Source organism: Dendrobates tinctorius, unplaced genomic scaffold (genome assembly GCF_039654945.1).
Source record: "Dendrobates tinctorius isolate UK_male_01 unplaced genomic scaffold, ASM3965494v1 ptg000011l, whole genome shotgun sequence".
In the NCBI taxonomy this organism is placed as follows: Eukaryota; Metazoa; Chordata; class Amphibia; order Anura; family Dendrobatidae; genus Dendrobates; species Dendrobates tinctorius.
This window is the reverse complement of record NW_027361679.1, coordinates 41,452,701-41,467,623: the sequence shown is the minus strand read 5'-3', so window position 1 is coordinate 41,467,623 and position 14,923 is coordinate 41,452,701. Positions and strand designations below refer to the sequence as shown.

At 47.4% G+C, this 14,923-nt stretch overlaps 1 protein-coding gene across 5 annotated transcripts in view; it reads left to right on the top strand.

Annotated features, from left to right (window-relative positions):
* Positions 1-14,923, top strand: part of ARHGAP24 (Rho GTPase activating protein 24) — a 1,321,765-nt gene that overhangs the window by 739,330 nt on the left and 567,512 nt on the right. Inside the window, exon 1 of one of the 5 annotated variants that reach the window (XM_073541635.1) lies at positions 3,730-3,748. The exons of the other annotated variants lie outside the window; for them this stretch is intronic. The gene's annotated coding sequence lies outside the window, so the exon portion shown is untranslated. Of the gene's footprint in view, positions 1-3,729; positions 3,749-14,923 lie in introns of those variants that run through there. 5 annotated transcript variants of the gene reach the window in all.

Here is a 14,923-nt window from a genome sequence, read left to right as displayed (position 1 = left end):
CGGCACTGGCACAGGGCCCCTGATAGTACGGTGGTGTGTCTGATGGCGGGTGGGCCGAACCTGCACTTTCATCTGCAGCTTCCTCTTTGTCACCGTGTAAGATGGAACTGTATATGGGAAGGGTAACCTGAGTTTCATCAGGGTCAGATTCAGGCCGTGTAGCGTGCGAGGGGAATGTAGTGGTCTGGGTCAATGTACTAGCAGATTCATCGAGCAGTGGCTGGGCATCAGTGCACTTGTGTCGCCCCCAGGAGTACGGTCGCCACAGTGGCATTACCTTCCTCCTAGGGAGTGTGATGTCATGCTTGGGAGCAACGAAGGATCTCTCTAGCAGGTTAACTGATTGGGCGGCGTTATTCCCACGAGTCATGACCCTCTAAACAGCGTTCATGAAGGCAAAGTGTTTGTTTTACGTGGGCAGTATGGTTGCAAAGCTGAACCTTAAAGGAATGTCCAGAAGGGCACCACCAGGAGTGGAGCCTACGGTTAAATTCACAAAAAAAGAAAAGAGAAGCCAGCGTTGCCAAGGTCAGAACGCATAACATAAAGTGCATTTGCACATAACATCTAACTGTATTCAAAATGAGATATTTAGCAAAAAAAATGGTCAATTCAATTGAGCCACCCCGCCGCGCAGGCAATCTCATGTGGGGGGTCCTACTCTACGTTTTTAATAAACACTGTGCCATTACGGCCTCCTAGATACATTAAAAGCAAGACCACTTTAAATGCAATCCGTACCTGAGCATTTCTGGATCGCTCCCATGATGCCAGAAAAGGCAAGTGCGGATGAAGGCCAACCAGGTCTGAATACAGACGTGTCACGTTTTAGCCTCCACACATTGCCTGACCAGCAAGCATAGATGAAGGGCAATGCAGGTTCAGATACAGGTGCACAAGTAAATAAAGCTTGGGGCAGGGTGGGGCTGCTGTGTATGTGTGCACAGTAGCCTAGATCCATCACAGTGAACACAGAAAAAATGGCGAACACAACCCAGCGCGCACGGCAACAGTGGTGGTCAGCCACATACCAATGTACAAAAAAAGAAAAGAGAAGCCAGCGTTGCCAAGGTCAGAACGCATAACATAAAGTGCATTTGCACATAACATCTAACTGTATTCAAAATGAGATATTTAGCAAAAAAATTGATCAATTCAATTGAGCCACCCCGCCGCGCCAAGGCAATCTCATGTGGGGGGTCCTACTCTACGTTTTTAATAAACACTGTGCCATTACGGCCTCCTAGATACATTAAAAGCAAGACCACTTTAAATGCAATCCGTACCTGAGCATTTCTGGATCGCTCCCATGATGCCAGAAAAGGCAAGTGCGGATGAAGGCCAACCAGGTCTGAATACAGACGTGTCAGGTTTTAGCCTCCACACATTGCCTGACCAGCAAGCATAGATGAAGGGTAATGCAGGTTCAGATACAGGTGCACAATTAAATAAAGCTTGGGGCAGGGTGGGGCTGCTGTGTATGTGTGCACAGCAGCCTAGATCCATCACAGTGAACACAGAAAAAATGACGAACACAACCCAGCGCGCACGGCAACAGTGGTGGTCAGCCACATACCAATGTACAAAAAAAGAAAAGAGAAGCCAGCGTTGCCAAGGTCAGAACGCATAACATAAAGTGCATTTGCACATAACATCTAACTGTATTCAAAATGAGATAATTAGCAAAAAAATTGATCAATTCAATTGAGCCACCCCGCCGCGCCAAGGCAATCTCATGTGGGGGGTCCTACTCTACGTTTTTAATAAACACTGTGCCATTACGGCCTCCTAGATACATTAAAAGCAAGACCTCTTTTCTTTTTTTGTACATTGGTATGTGGCTGACCAACACTGTTGCCGTGCGCGCTGGGATATGTTCGCCATTTTTTCTGTGTTCACTGTGATGGATCTAGGCTGCTGTGCACACATACACAGCAGCCCCACCCTGCCCCAAGCTTTATTTAATTGTGCACCTGTATCTGAACCTGCATTGCCCTTCATCTATGCTTGCTGGTCAGGCAATGTGTGGAGGCTAAAACCTGACACGTCTGTATTCAGACCTGGTTGGCCTTCATCCGCACTTGCCTTTTCTGGCATCATGGGAGCGATCCAGAAATGCTCAGGTACGGATTGCATTTAAAGTGGTCTTGCTTTTAATGTATCTAGGAGGCCGTAATGGCACAGTGTTTATTAAAAACGTAGAGTAGGACCCCCCACATGAGATTGCCTTGGCGCGGCGGGGTGGCTCAATTGAATTGATCAATTTTTTTGCTAAATATCTCATTTTGAATACAGGTAGATGTTATGTGCAAATGCACTTTATGTTATGCGTTCTGACCTTGGCAACGCTGGCTTCTCTTTTCTTTTTTTGTACATTGGTATGTGGCTGACCACCACTGTTGCCGTGCGCGCTGGGTTATGTTCGCCATTTTTTCTGTGTTCACTGTGATGGATCTAGGCTGCTGTGCACACATACACAGCAGCCCCACCCTGCCCCAAGCTTTATTTAATTGTGCACCTGTATCTGAACCTGCATTGCCCTTCATCTATGCTTGCTGGTCAGGCAATGTGTGGAGGCTAAAACCTGACACGTCTGTATTCAGACCTGGTTGGCCTTCATCCGCACTTGCCTTTTCTGGCATCATGTGAGCGATCCAGAAATGCTCAGGTACGGATTGCATTTAAAGTGGTCTTGCTTTTAATGTATCTAGTAGGCCGTAATGGCACAGTGTTTATTAAAAATGTAGAGTAGGACCCCCCACATGAGATTGCCTTGGAGGGGTGGCTCAATTGAATTGATCAATTTTTTTGCTAAATATCTCATTTTGAATACAGTTAGATGTTATGTGCAAATGCACTTTATGTTATGCATTCTGACCTTGGCAACGCTGGCTTCTCTTTTCTTTTTTTGTACATTGGTATGTGGCTGACCACCACTGTTGCCGTGCGCGCTGGGTTATGTTCGCCATTTTTTCTGTGTTCACTGTGATGGATCTAGGCTGCTGTGCACACATACACAGCAGCCCCACCCTGCCCCAAGCTTTATTTAATTGTGCACCTGTATCTGAACCTGCATTGCCCTTCATCTATGCTTGCTGGTCAGGCAATGTGTGGAGGCTAAAACCTGACATGTCTGTATTCAGACCTGGTTGGCCTTCATCCGCACTTGCCTTTTCTGGCATCATGGGAGCGATCCAGAAATGCTCAGGTACGGATTGCATTTAAAGTGGTCTTGCTTTTAATGTATCTAGGAGGCCGTAATGGCACAGTGTTTATTAAAAATGTAGAGTAGGACCCCCCACATGAGATTGCCTTGGCGGGGTGGCTCAATTGAATTGATCAATTTTTTTGCTAAATATCTCATTTTGAATACAGTTAGATGTTATGTGCAAATGCACTTTATGTTATGCGTTCTGACCTTGGCAACGCTGGCTTCTCTTTTCTTTTTTTGTACATTGGTATGTGGCTGACCACCACTGTTGCCGTGCGCGCTGGGTTATGTTCGCCATTTTTTCTGTGTTCACTGTGATGGATCTAGGCTGCTGTGCACACATACACAGCAGCCCCACCCTGCCCCAAGCTTTATTTAATTGTGCACCTGTATCTGAACCTGCATTGCCCTTCATCTATGCTTGCTGGTCAGGCAATGTGTGGAGGCTAAAACCTGACACGTCTGTATTCAGACCTGGTTGGCCTTCATCCGCACTTGCCTTTTCTGGCATCATGGGAGCGATCCAGAAATGCTCAGGTACGGATTGCATTTAAAGTGGTCTTGCTTTTAATGTATCTAGGAGGCCGTAATGGCACAGTGTTTATTAAAAACGTAGAGTAGGACCCCCCACATGAGATTGCCTTGGCGCGGCGGGGTGGCTCAATTGAATTGATCAATTTTTTTGCTAAATATCTCATTTTGAATACAGTTAGATGTTATGTGCAAATGCACTTTATGTTATGCGTTCTGACCTTGGCAACGTTGGCTTCTCTTTTCTTTTTTTACGGTTAAATTCGACTCCACCTGGGAAACCTCAACCATGCCAGCTACAGAACAGATGCACACATTGCAAGCTTAATTCCGTTAACGAACGAGACTCCGTCATGCCCCGCGGTCCGAGTCCGGCTTACTAGAGGGACACGTGAGGCTCTGGCACATGAGATTGGCCAATAACTGGTGTGTCATGCCGTTACATGTCCGTGGCTGCATGTGCGCTACACTGAAAAGGCCAGCGTTTGTCGCTTATAGGTGCAGATAACCCGCTGAACAACGTTAGTGATGGGGATCACTGATTACAATTATTACCCGCGAACGATGATTTCCCAGTAAGTGCAGGTCAACCGCAGTTCCGGAATTAGGCCTAACTGTCATTCCTGAAAAAATTAAAAACTTACGTGTGCAAACCACAGGTGCTGTAGCTTGCTTAACAGCTCGCCAGCCGTTCTCACGCCCAGTATGGATTACACGTGATTGCACAAAGGTGAGAAAGGGTACCGTATCCCCGGATAACATGTATGGATAGCGTACACATTCAAAATATATGTCTATACATCAGGAGGCAGGCTCAGACGGTGTTAGGCCCAGTATGGATTGCACATGATTGCACAAAGGTTAGAAAGGGTACCGTATCCCCAGATAACATGTATGGATAGCATAGTGTACACATTCAAAAGATATGTCTATACATCAGGAGGCAGGCTCAGACGGTGTCAGGCACAGTATGGATTGCACGTGATTGCACAAAGGTTAGAAAGGGTACCGTATCCCCAGATAACATGTATGGATAGCGTACACATTCAAAATATATGTCTATACATCAGGAGGCAGGCTCAGACGGTGTTAGGCCCAGTATGGATTGCACGTGATTGCACAAAGGTTAGAAAGGGTACCGTATCCCCAGATAACATGTATGGATAGCATAGTGTACACATTCCAAAGATATGTCTATACATCAGGAGGTAGGCTCAGATGGTGTCAGGCACAGTATGGATTGCACGTGATTGCACAAAGGTTAGAAAGGGTACCGTATCCCCAGATAACATGTATGGATAGCGTACACATTCAAAATATATGTCTATACATCAGGAGGCAGGCTCACACGGTGTTAGGCCCAGTATGGATTGCACGTGATTGCACAAAGGTTAGAAAGGGTACCGTATCCCCGGATAACATGTATGGATAGCGTACACATTCAAAATATATGTCTATACATCAGGAGGCAGGCTCAGACGGTGTTAGGCCCAGTATGGATTGCACGTGATTGCACAAAGGTTAGAAAGGGTACCGTATCCCCAGATAACATGTATGGATAGCATAGTGTACACATTCAAAAGATATGTCTATACATCAGGAGGCAGGCTCAGACGGTGTCAGGCACAGTATGGATTGCACGTGATTGCACAAAGGTTAGAAAGGGTACCGTATCCCCGGATAACATGTATGGATAGCGTACACATTCAAAATATATGTCTATACATCAGGAGGCAGGCTCAGACGGTGTTAGGCCCAGTATGGATTGCACGTGATTGCACAAAGGTTAGAAAGGGTACCGTATCCCCGGATAACATGCATGGATAGCGTACACATTCAAAATATATGTCTATACATCAGGAGGCAGGCTCAGACGGTGTTAGGCCCAGTATGGATTGCACGTGATTGCACAAAGGTTAGAAAGGGTACCGTATCCCCAGATAACATGTATGGATAGCGTACACATTCAAAATATATGTCTATACATCAGGAGGCAGGCCCAGACGGTGTCAGGCACAGTATGGATTTGACGGCCCAGATTACACAGCGGAGGAGCAGGGAGAGGTAAAGATTGCAAATGCTGGGGCCCTGCCCAAGCAAGGGGGGCCCACTCGTGGGCGTCGGTACTGGCACTGGGCCCCTCATAGTACAGCGGTGTGTCTGACGGCGGGTGTGCACCACCACCTTCAGAGACACTTGATTGCACTATGAGGGACCCTGTGCCAGTGCCCGCGCCCAAGAGTCGGCCTACCCACCTGTCCAGGGCAACGGCACTCGCACGGTGTCGTGCGCTAGGTGTTGACCCCGGCCATGGGGTGGGAGGCAGCACAGTTAGGGAGTTTTAGAAAGTGGCATATGTTGATGTTGGACATTCAGCTGATGCAAAAGGCGAAATAGGTGAAGTCCCAGGAAGAGGTGGACCAAAGCAAGCCATTTTTCTGTCACCCTATGTGTCATCAGGGGAAGGTGGGACAAAATCCTTGGAAACCCATGCATGGTTCATTTTAATGAAGGGTAGATCATCCACATTTTGGGTTGACAGACGGGTCCTTTTTTCTGTCAGGATTGATCCAGCTGCACTGAAGACTCTTTCCGATAGCACACTTGCAGCTGGGCAAGCGAGCTCCTGTAAGGCATATTGGGCCAATTCAGGCCAGGTGTCCAGTTTAGCGGCCCAATAGTCAAAGGGGAATGACCTGTGTGGGAGAATATCGATATGGGAGGAAAAGTAGTTTGTAACCATAGTTGACAACTGCTGTCTCCTGTCACTTTCCATCGATGCAGTATTACCAGTTGTGTGAGCGGTATTTGAAAAATCAGTCCACAACATTGTCATGAAACCCCTGTCTCCAACGCCACTTCTGCTGTGTGCACCACGAACACCTCTGCCAAGCTGCCCCCGGCCCGTACGGCTCGTGTGAGAACCATCACCGCTGCTGTGTGATGGGAATGCCTCAAGCAACCGATTTACCAGAGTTGCTTGTTTATTAGCCAATATTAGGTCAAGGTTCTCCTGTGGCATGATGTTTTGTAATTTGCCTTTATAGCGTGGATCCAGGATGCTGGCCAACCAGTAGTCGTCATCGTTCATCATTTTGGCAATGCAGGGGTCCCTTTTTAGGACCCGCAAGGCATAATCTGACATGTGGGCCAATGTTCCCGGTGTCAATGATGCACTGCGAGTGCTGGTTGGAGGAGCACTTTCTGGCAAATCCACATCCCTCCAGTCACGCACAAACCCTGTACCAGACCTTGCCACGCCAACATTTTCACTTGCCCCACGAGATGCATCCTCCTCCCCTAAGTAATCATCCCCATCATCATCCTCCTCCTCCTCTTCTTCCTCCACCTTGTCCAGGAGAGGTCCTTGAGCAGACAATGGCTGAATGTCATCAAGGATTCCCTCCTCCTCTTCCTCCTCATCAACATTGGCTGCAGACGCCTGCTCCTTAAGGTGCGTCAAAGTTTGCATGAGCAGACGCATAAGTGGGATGCTCATGCTTAGGATGGCATCGTCTGCGCTTACCAGCCGTGTGCATTCCTCAAAACACTGAAAGACTTTACAGAGGTCTTTCAGCTTCGACCACTGCACACCTGTCAACTCCATGTCTGCTCTCAAAGTGCCTGGCCGTGTATCCTCCCACAAATGCATTATGGCCTGCCTCTGCTCGCACAGCCGCTCCACCATGTGCAGGGTGGAGTTCCACCTTGTTGCAATGTCGATAATGAGGCGGTGGTTGGGAAGGTGGAGCAATCGCTGCAGCTTCTGCATACGAACGGAGTGTACAGGCGACCGGCGGATGTGCGCGCACAGTCTTCGCATCTTCTGGAGCAGGGCTGTTAACTCCGGATAATTTTTGAGGAAGCACTGCACCACCAGGTTCAAGGTGTGAGCCAAGCAAGGTATGTGGCTGAGTTTTGAAAGGGCTATGGCTGCCACAAAATTACGGCCGTTATCACTAACTACCTTGCCTGCCTCAAGATGTACACTGCCCAGCCATGACTCAGTTTGTCGCTTCAAGTACTCGGCCAGTACCTCGGCGGTGTGTCTGTCGCCCAAACACATCATCTGCAACACAGCCTGCTGACGCTTTCCACTAGCTGCTCGATAGGGGGACACATCGTGTGCAACAGTGGCAGCTGCAGATGGAGTGCTCGTACGACTGCGCTCTGTGGACGAGCTTTCGCTTCGGGAGGAGGAGGAGGAGGAGGAGGGTCGAACGCCTACAGCCAACTGTTTCCTATACCGTGGGCTAGGCAGCACTGTCCCACCACCGCTGTCCCCTGTGGACCCTGCATCCACCACATTAACCCAGTGCGCAGTGATGGACACGTAACGGCCCTGGCCATGCCGACTGGACCATGCATCAGTTGTGAGGTGCACTTTTCCGCTCACTGACTGCTTGAGTGCATGGACAATGCGGTCTTTCACATGATGGTGGAGGGCTGGGATGGCTTTGCGAGAGAAGAAGTGGCGACTGGGTAGGTCATAGCGTGGTACTGCATAGGCCATGAGTTCGCGGAAAGCTGCGCTTTCCACCAACCGAAAGGGCATCATCTCAAACGAGATTAGTTTGGCAATGTGGGCGTTCAAACCCAGTGTACGCGGATGAGAGACTGAGTACTTTCTTGACCTACTCATAGTGTCTGGGAGGGTGAGCTGGACTTGAGAGCTGCATATGGTGGAAGTAGCGGTGGACAGGGCGGACTGAGAGAGGGTTGATGATGGTGATGGAGTTGTTGTTCTTTCTGTTGGCCTAGATTCAGTATTTCGTTGATATAACAGTGGGATTCCCTGACTGCTGTGGCATTGCACCGACACCTCAACATTTGCTGCTGTGCTAACCGGTGGGCTTACAGTGGGGGAAACAATGTAGCGTTGCTGACTACCTTCGTTGTGATCAGTTGCACATGTGGCACTTGAGGTTTGGTGTTGTGTCCACGCTTGCAAGTGCATGCTGGTTAAATGTCTAAGCATGCAACTGGTATTCAAATTTTTCAGATTTTTCCCTCGGCTAAAGGTCTTTGCGCACTTCTTACAGATAACCTTGGCCTGATCATGAGGATTTTGTTCAAAAAAGTGCCACACTGCACTCTTCCTACTTTGGCAGACATTTTGCGGCCTAGCACGCTGTGATCTTTTGACCCTCTGGACAAGCTGTCCAGCAACTCTTTTGATGTTTGGAACCTGTCTTTGGAGTGCTCCGGGCCTGCCAGATAACAGCTGTTGCGATGTCGATGTCTGCTGTGGATGCTCCTCATCTGAGCTATTGGAAGCAGCACCCTCTTCCCCCAATGGATGCCAATCTGGGTCAACAACTGGGTCATCCATCACCTCCTCTTCTATGTCATGTGCATCTTCTTCTGTGTCACCGTGTATGGTGGTATAGTGTGCGGGAAGGGGCACCTGAGTCTCATCAGGGTCAGAATCTGGCTCTGTACACTGCGAGGACAATGTAGTGCTCTGAGTGAATGTACCAGCAGAATCATCCATCAGCGGCTGTGCATCAGTGCACTCCATGTCAGATTCATCTTGGCCTGGGTAATTCACCATTTCACTTGATAATCCAGGCATGGTATGTGAAAACAGCTCCATGGAGTAATCAGTAGTATGGCCTGCATCATCCTTCAATCTTGGTTGGGGTGAAGGACACAAGGAAAGGTGTGGTTCATGAACATGAGCCTCCAATGACGACTCAGTGCTTTTACTTTTTACAACTGAAGAAGAGGAGGCGATAGAGCTGGAGGCTGAGTCAGCAATGTAAGACAAAACTTTTTCCTGATGCTCTGGCTTTAAAAGCGGTTTGCCAACTCCTAGAAAATTAAGCGTTCGAGGCCTTATGTAGCCAGACGATGACGCAGGCTCAACACCTCCTGCATTCGGTCCTATTTTGCTCTTGCCACTACCATCAGATCCACCACCAACACCATCATTACCAGCTGCCAACCCCCACCCAATTCCACGGCCTCTTCCACCAGCTTTCCTCATTTTTGGTAGAAATGTAGACAAAATCCAACAAACTATATAGTAATGTAAAACAAGGTTCAAGGTGTCTATAGGACAGGGGAGATTTTGAATTTCTGCAGACACTTGTGGACACTGGACACTTTTGGATTGTGTGAGGCCCACTGAGTATCTGAGCACTCTGTCACAGGCTCGATGGCAGAGCTGTGACCAAAGTGACTAGAGGATAAGGGAGATTTTTAATTTCTGCACACACTTGTGGACACTGGACACTTATGGATTGTGTGAGGCCCACTGAGTATCTGAGCGCTCTGTCACAGGCTCGATGGCAGAGCTGTGACCAAAGTGACTAGAGGATAAGGGAGATTTTTAATTTCTGCACACACTTGTGGACACTGGACACTTATGGATTGTGTGAGGCCCACTGAGTATCTGAGCGCTCTGTCACAGGCTCGATGGCAGAGCTGTGACCAAAGTGACTAGAGGATAAGGGAGATTTTTAATTTCTACACACACTTGTGGACACTGGACACTTATGGATTGTGTGAGGCCCACTGAGTATCTGAGCGCTCTGTCACAGGCTCGATGGCAGAGCTGTGACCAAAGTGACTAGAGGATAAGGGAGATTTTTAATTTCTGCACACACTTGTGGACACTGGACACTTATGGATTGTGTGAGGCCCACTGAGTATCTGAGCGCTCTGTCACAGGCTCGATGGCAGAGCTGTGACCAAAGTGACTAGAGGATAAGAGAGATTTTTAATTTCTGCACACACTTGTGGACACTGGACACTTATGGATTGTGTGAGGCCCACTGAGTATCTGAGCGCTCTGTCACAGGCTCGATGGCAGAGCTGTGACCAAAGTGACTAGAGGATAAGGGAGATTTTTAATTTCTGCACACACTTGTGGACACTGGACACTTATGGATTGTGGGAGGCCCACTGAGTATCTGAGCGCTCTGTCACTGGCTCGATGGCAGAGCTGTGACCAAAGTGACTAGAGGATAAGGGAGATTTTTAATTTCTGCACACACTTGTGGACACTGGACACTTATGGATTGTGTGAGGCCCACTGAGTATCTGAGCGCTCTGTCACAGGCTCGATGGCAGAGCTGTGACCAAAGTGACTAGAGGATAAGGGAGATTTTTAATTTCTGCACACACTTGTGGACACTGGACACTTATGGATTGTGTGAGGCCCACTGAGTATCTGAGCGCTCTGTCACAGGCTCGATGGCAGAGCTGTGACCAAAGTGACTAGAGGATAAGGGAGATTTTTAATTTCTGCACACACTTGTGGACACTGGACACTTATGGATTGTGTGAGGCCCACTGAGTATCTGAGCGCTCTGTCACAGGCTCGATGGCAGAGCTGTGACCAAAGTGACTAGAGGATAAGGGAGATTTTTAATTTCTGCACACACTTGTGGACACTGGACACTTATGGATTGTGTGAGGCCCACTGAGTATCTGAGCGCTCTGTCACAGGCTCGATGGCAGAGCTGTGACCAAAGTGACTAGAGGATAAGGGAGATTTTTAATTTCTGTACACACTTGTGGACACTGGACACTTATGGATTGTGTGAGGCCCACTGAGTATCTGAGCGCTCTGTCACAGGCTCAATGGCAGAGCTGTGACCAAAGTGACTAGAGGATAAGGGAGATTTTTAATTTCTGCACACACTTGTGGACACTGGACACTTATGGATTGTGTGAGGCCCACTGAGTATCTGAGCACTCTGTCACAGGCTCGATGGCAGAGCTGTGACCAAAGTGACTAGAGGATAAGGGAGATTTTTAATTTCTGCACACACTTGTGGACACTGGACACTTATGGATTGTGTGAGGCCCACTGAGTATCTGAGCGCTCTGTCACAGGCTCGATGGCAGAGCTGTGACCAAAGTGACTAGAGGATAAGGGAGATTTTTAATTTCTGCACACACTTGTGGACACTGGACACTTATGGATTGTGTGAGGCCCACTGAGTATCTGAGCGCTCTGTCACAGGCTCGATGGCAGAGCTGTGACCAAAGTGACTAGAGGATAAGGGAGATTTTTAATTTCTGCACACACTTGTGGACACTGGACACTTATGGATTGTGTGAGGCCCACTGAATATCTGAGCGCTATGTCACAGGCAGAAATTGGCTAGTGTATCACAAACTACAAGGTGTATGTAGAATTGGGCAGAATTGGAATCTCCCTAGAGTGCAGGTCTGTAAGAACGGAACATGTCCTCGACTTATTCTCACAGAGTGACTCACTGATAGCTTCACTGTGGCTGTGATAACAGCCGTTACACGGTACTGTGTGAGGAGCGTACACCGCTGTATGGTGTGAAAAAATGCACGCTCAGTACCTCAGCAGGACAAAAAAAAAAATTGTGATTGCTTTTAAAAAAGCAGTTTGCGGAGCAGTGGGTAAACAGCAATGCAGGAATGTCAGGAAGCCTTAGAAGGCAGCCCAACAACCAACACCACTGATACACCACTATATAGCCTCCCCTTGCACTGCACAGTGACTGGTGTGTTGTACAGGCAAAATCGCTAGCAGCAGAAGCAGTTTTTTTTTCTTCTTCTCAGCAGGACAAAAAAAAAAATTGGGATTGCTTTTAAAAAAGCAGTTTGCGGAGCAGTGGGTAAACAGCAATGCAGGAATGTCAGGAAGCCTTAGAAGGCAGCCCAACAACCAACACCACTGATACACCACTATATAGCCTCCCCTTGCACTGCACAGTGACTGGTGTGTTGTACAGGCAAAATCGCTAGCAGCAGAAGCAGTTTTTGGTGTCTTCTTCCCTGCCTAACGCTCTCCCTACAGAATCAGCAACCTCTCCCTATGCTAAGATCGGCAGAAGTAAGATGGCGGTCGGCGTGCATGCCCTTTTATAACCCCTGTGACGCCCACCAAAGCAAGCCAATCACTTGCGTGCCCTTCTGAAAGATGGTGGTGACCCCTGCCTATGTCATCACGTTGCCCACAGTGTCCGTGGATCCTGATTGGCTGAAAAAGAGCACAAAACAAACTTTTGAAACGCGACTTTGGCGCGTAAGTCGCCGACCTCGTGGCCGTCCTCATCCTAGGGTCGGGTTTCGTTTCATGAAACCCGACTTTGCCAAAAGTCGGCGACTTTTGAATTTTTTCGACCCGTTTCGCTCAACTCTAGTCGCTGCCCATTGTTCAAACTTATCTCAATCCTTTTGAATCCTTTCTCTGACTTCTCTAGTGTTAGCTACCCCTGATGAAAGTAGCAGACCAACACCTCCACCTTGTCTGCCCTCAGGTCTGGTGGTATGTGAAAATTGTAGGCCACCATACGAGAGAGCAGCAGCGGCGGTGGTGTCTGACTGCTCGATCCAGGATTCAGTAAAAGCCAGAAGGTCAAAAGAATTAGAAAGTAAAAAGTCAGGGATGTAGGGGAGTTTGCTACGTGCTGACCGTGCATTCCAGAATACTGCTTATATAACATAGGGAAAGGAGAGCAGACCATGCTAACTCCACCCACAGAGCATGTGACCCATTAAAATCCCTCATCCAGGGAAACTCCTGATTAGACCAAGCAGAGAAGGTGAAATGTGACTGAAAACAGATTTGAAACATTTATTAGTGTAAATGAACTGTGCAGGAGGTACTTGCCATGCTTATAAAAAAATAACCTTTTCAGCAACCCTGGAATATAGGTGTAATAGTGCATTCCACCTTATGGGCCACAGTGCTATCATCCACACAGAGAGAGTTGACTGAACCCCTCCCCACTCCCCCTCACTCCCCGAGAGGGCAGAAGCAATTGATTATTTAAGGGGCAATTAAAGATTGACTGCAGTTGAGGTAGAGGAACACTATCAGAGTATATTCGAATGGAGTTTTCATCTTGTGGTTATTTGGGATGACTATAGAAAATAATTGACTTATATTTACCAACTGACACCACTAAAGAACTGGCGATCAGCTAACAGTCTTCTTACATAGGTCGTCCCAGCGACAGTTGTTCACGACAATCATGCAGTAAAAACGGACCTCACATAATTACAAAATCATGACGAAACAGCACTATTTTGCTGTGACAGCGCTAATTGCCATACCTGCATAGTTTTCACTGCTGTAAACCACAACATGAATGTTCCCTTTGAATATAGTATTGTCGGGATCCCTCAGATTACTCTTTCATCTGAAGGACCGATGTTCTTAGGTGTGAAGCATCATATGTCTCTAATTAAATCAGCTCCATCGAGAAGAACTACACAGACACCAGCTGTATAATACCACTCAGGATGCCTCCAAGACGCCTCTGGCTTATCAGTTAGGCTTCCGTCTTTTATAGTAAAGAATTTAAACATTTTACAGACATGCGCAGTACAAATGATTTTACAACTTGTTTTAGACAAAGAAAGTCATTTAGGCGAAAAAGCAGAGGTATTTGACCTTGGTTCACAAGGGAGATGTCTGAGACATCTCCTCGAAGAACAGATAAGGTTTTAAACAAGAGAATGCAACATAGACAGAACTCAATTTAACTCCTTCAGTTCCTATCATTCCCCCCTTTGACATCTTCATTTTCCACAATCTGGAACACTGGATCCTGCAACAACAGCGGATAGTGGCTCGTTCACCAGGTACTATCCCAGGCCGACGGGTTGCCCAAGGGAGACAGGTCTTCTACCTTCTCCATCCCCCAGATACTGAAGCCACGTCCATCATTGCAAGAGTACGCTCCTTCATGCCAGAAATGAGATGTCAATCTAGGACTCAAAGGAATAATAGTTAAATTCTTGTTGTTTACAGTCAAACTTCCTTATCTATTTCTACATCTTTTCTTGCATACAGAGATACACCAAAAAACAAGTTTCAATAGCACATATATTACGAAGATACAAACAACAATGATTTTGGACAGCAACGGTGGTGTTCAATATATCCAATATATCCCATATTTGGTCATCTAAGTAATCTGTAGCCCTGACTAATTTATCCCACATTTGAGTAATCATAGGATAAATAAAAATAGAGCTGACAATTTTATTAGCCACACTCATCTGCACTATATGTGGTCTCCCAGAGAGGCGAGGTGTATTGTCAGCAGCTCTTTTGTACAACGTGTGTTTAGGTATGCTCTGAGTATTCAACTGGTCATTCGGAATAACAAAGGTAGCTGGAGTCAAACGACCCAGAGTACAAGCACCTTTTACCCCTACTGGCAACCATTTATATGCATT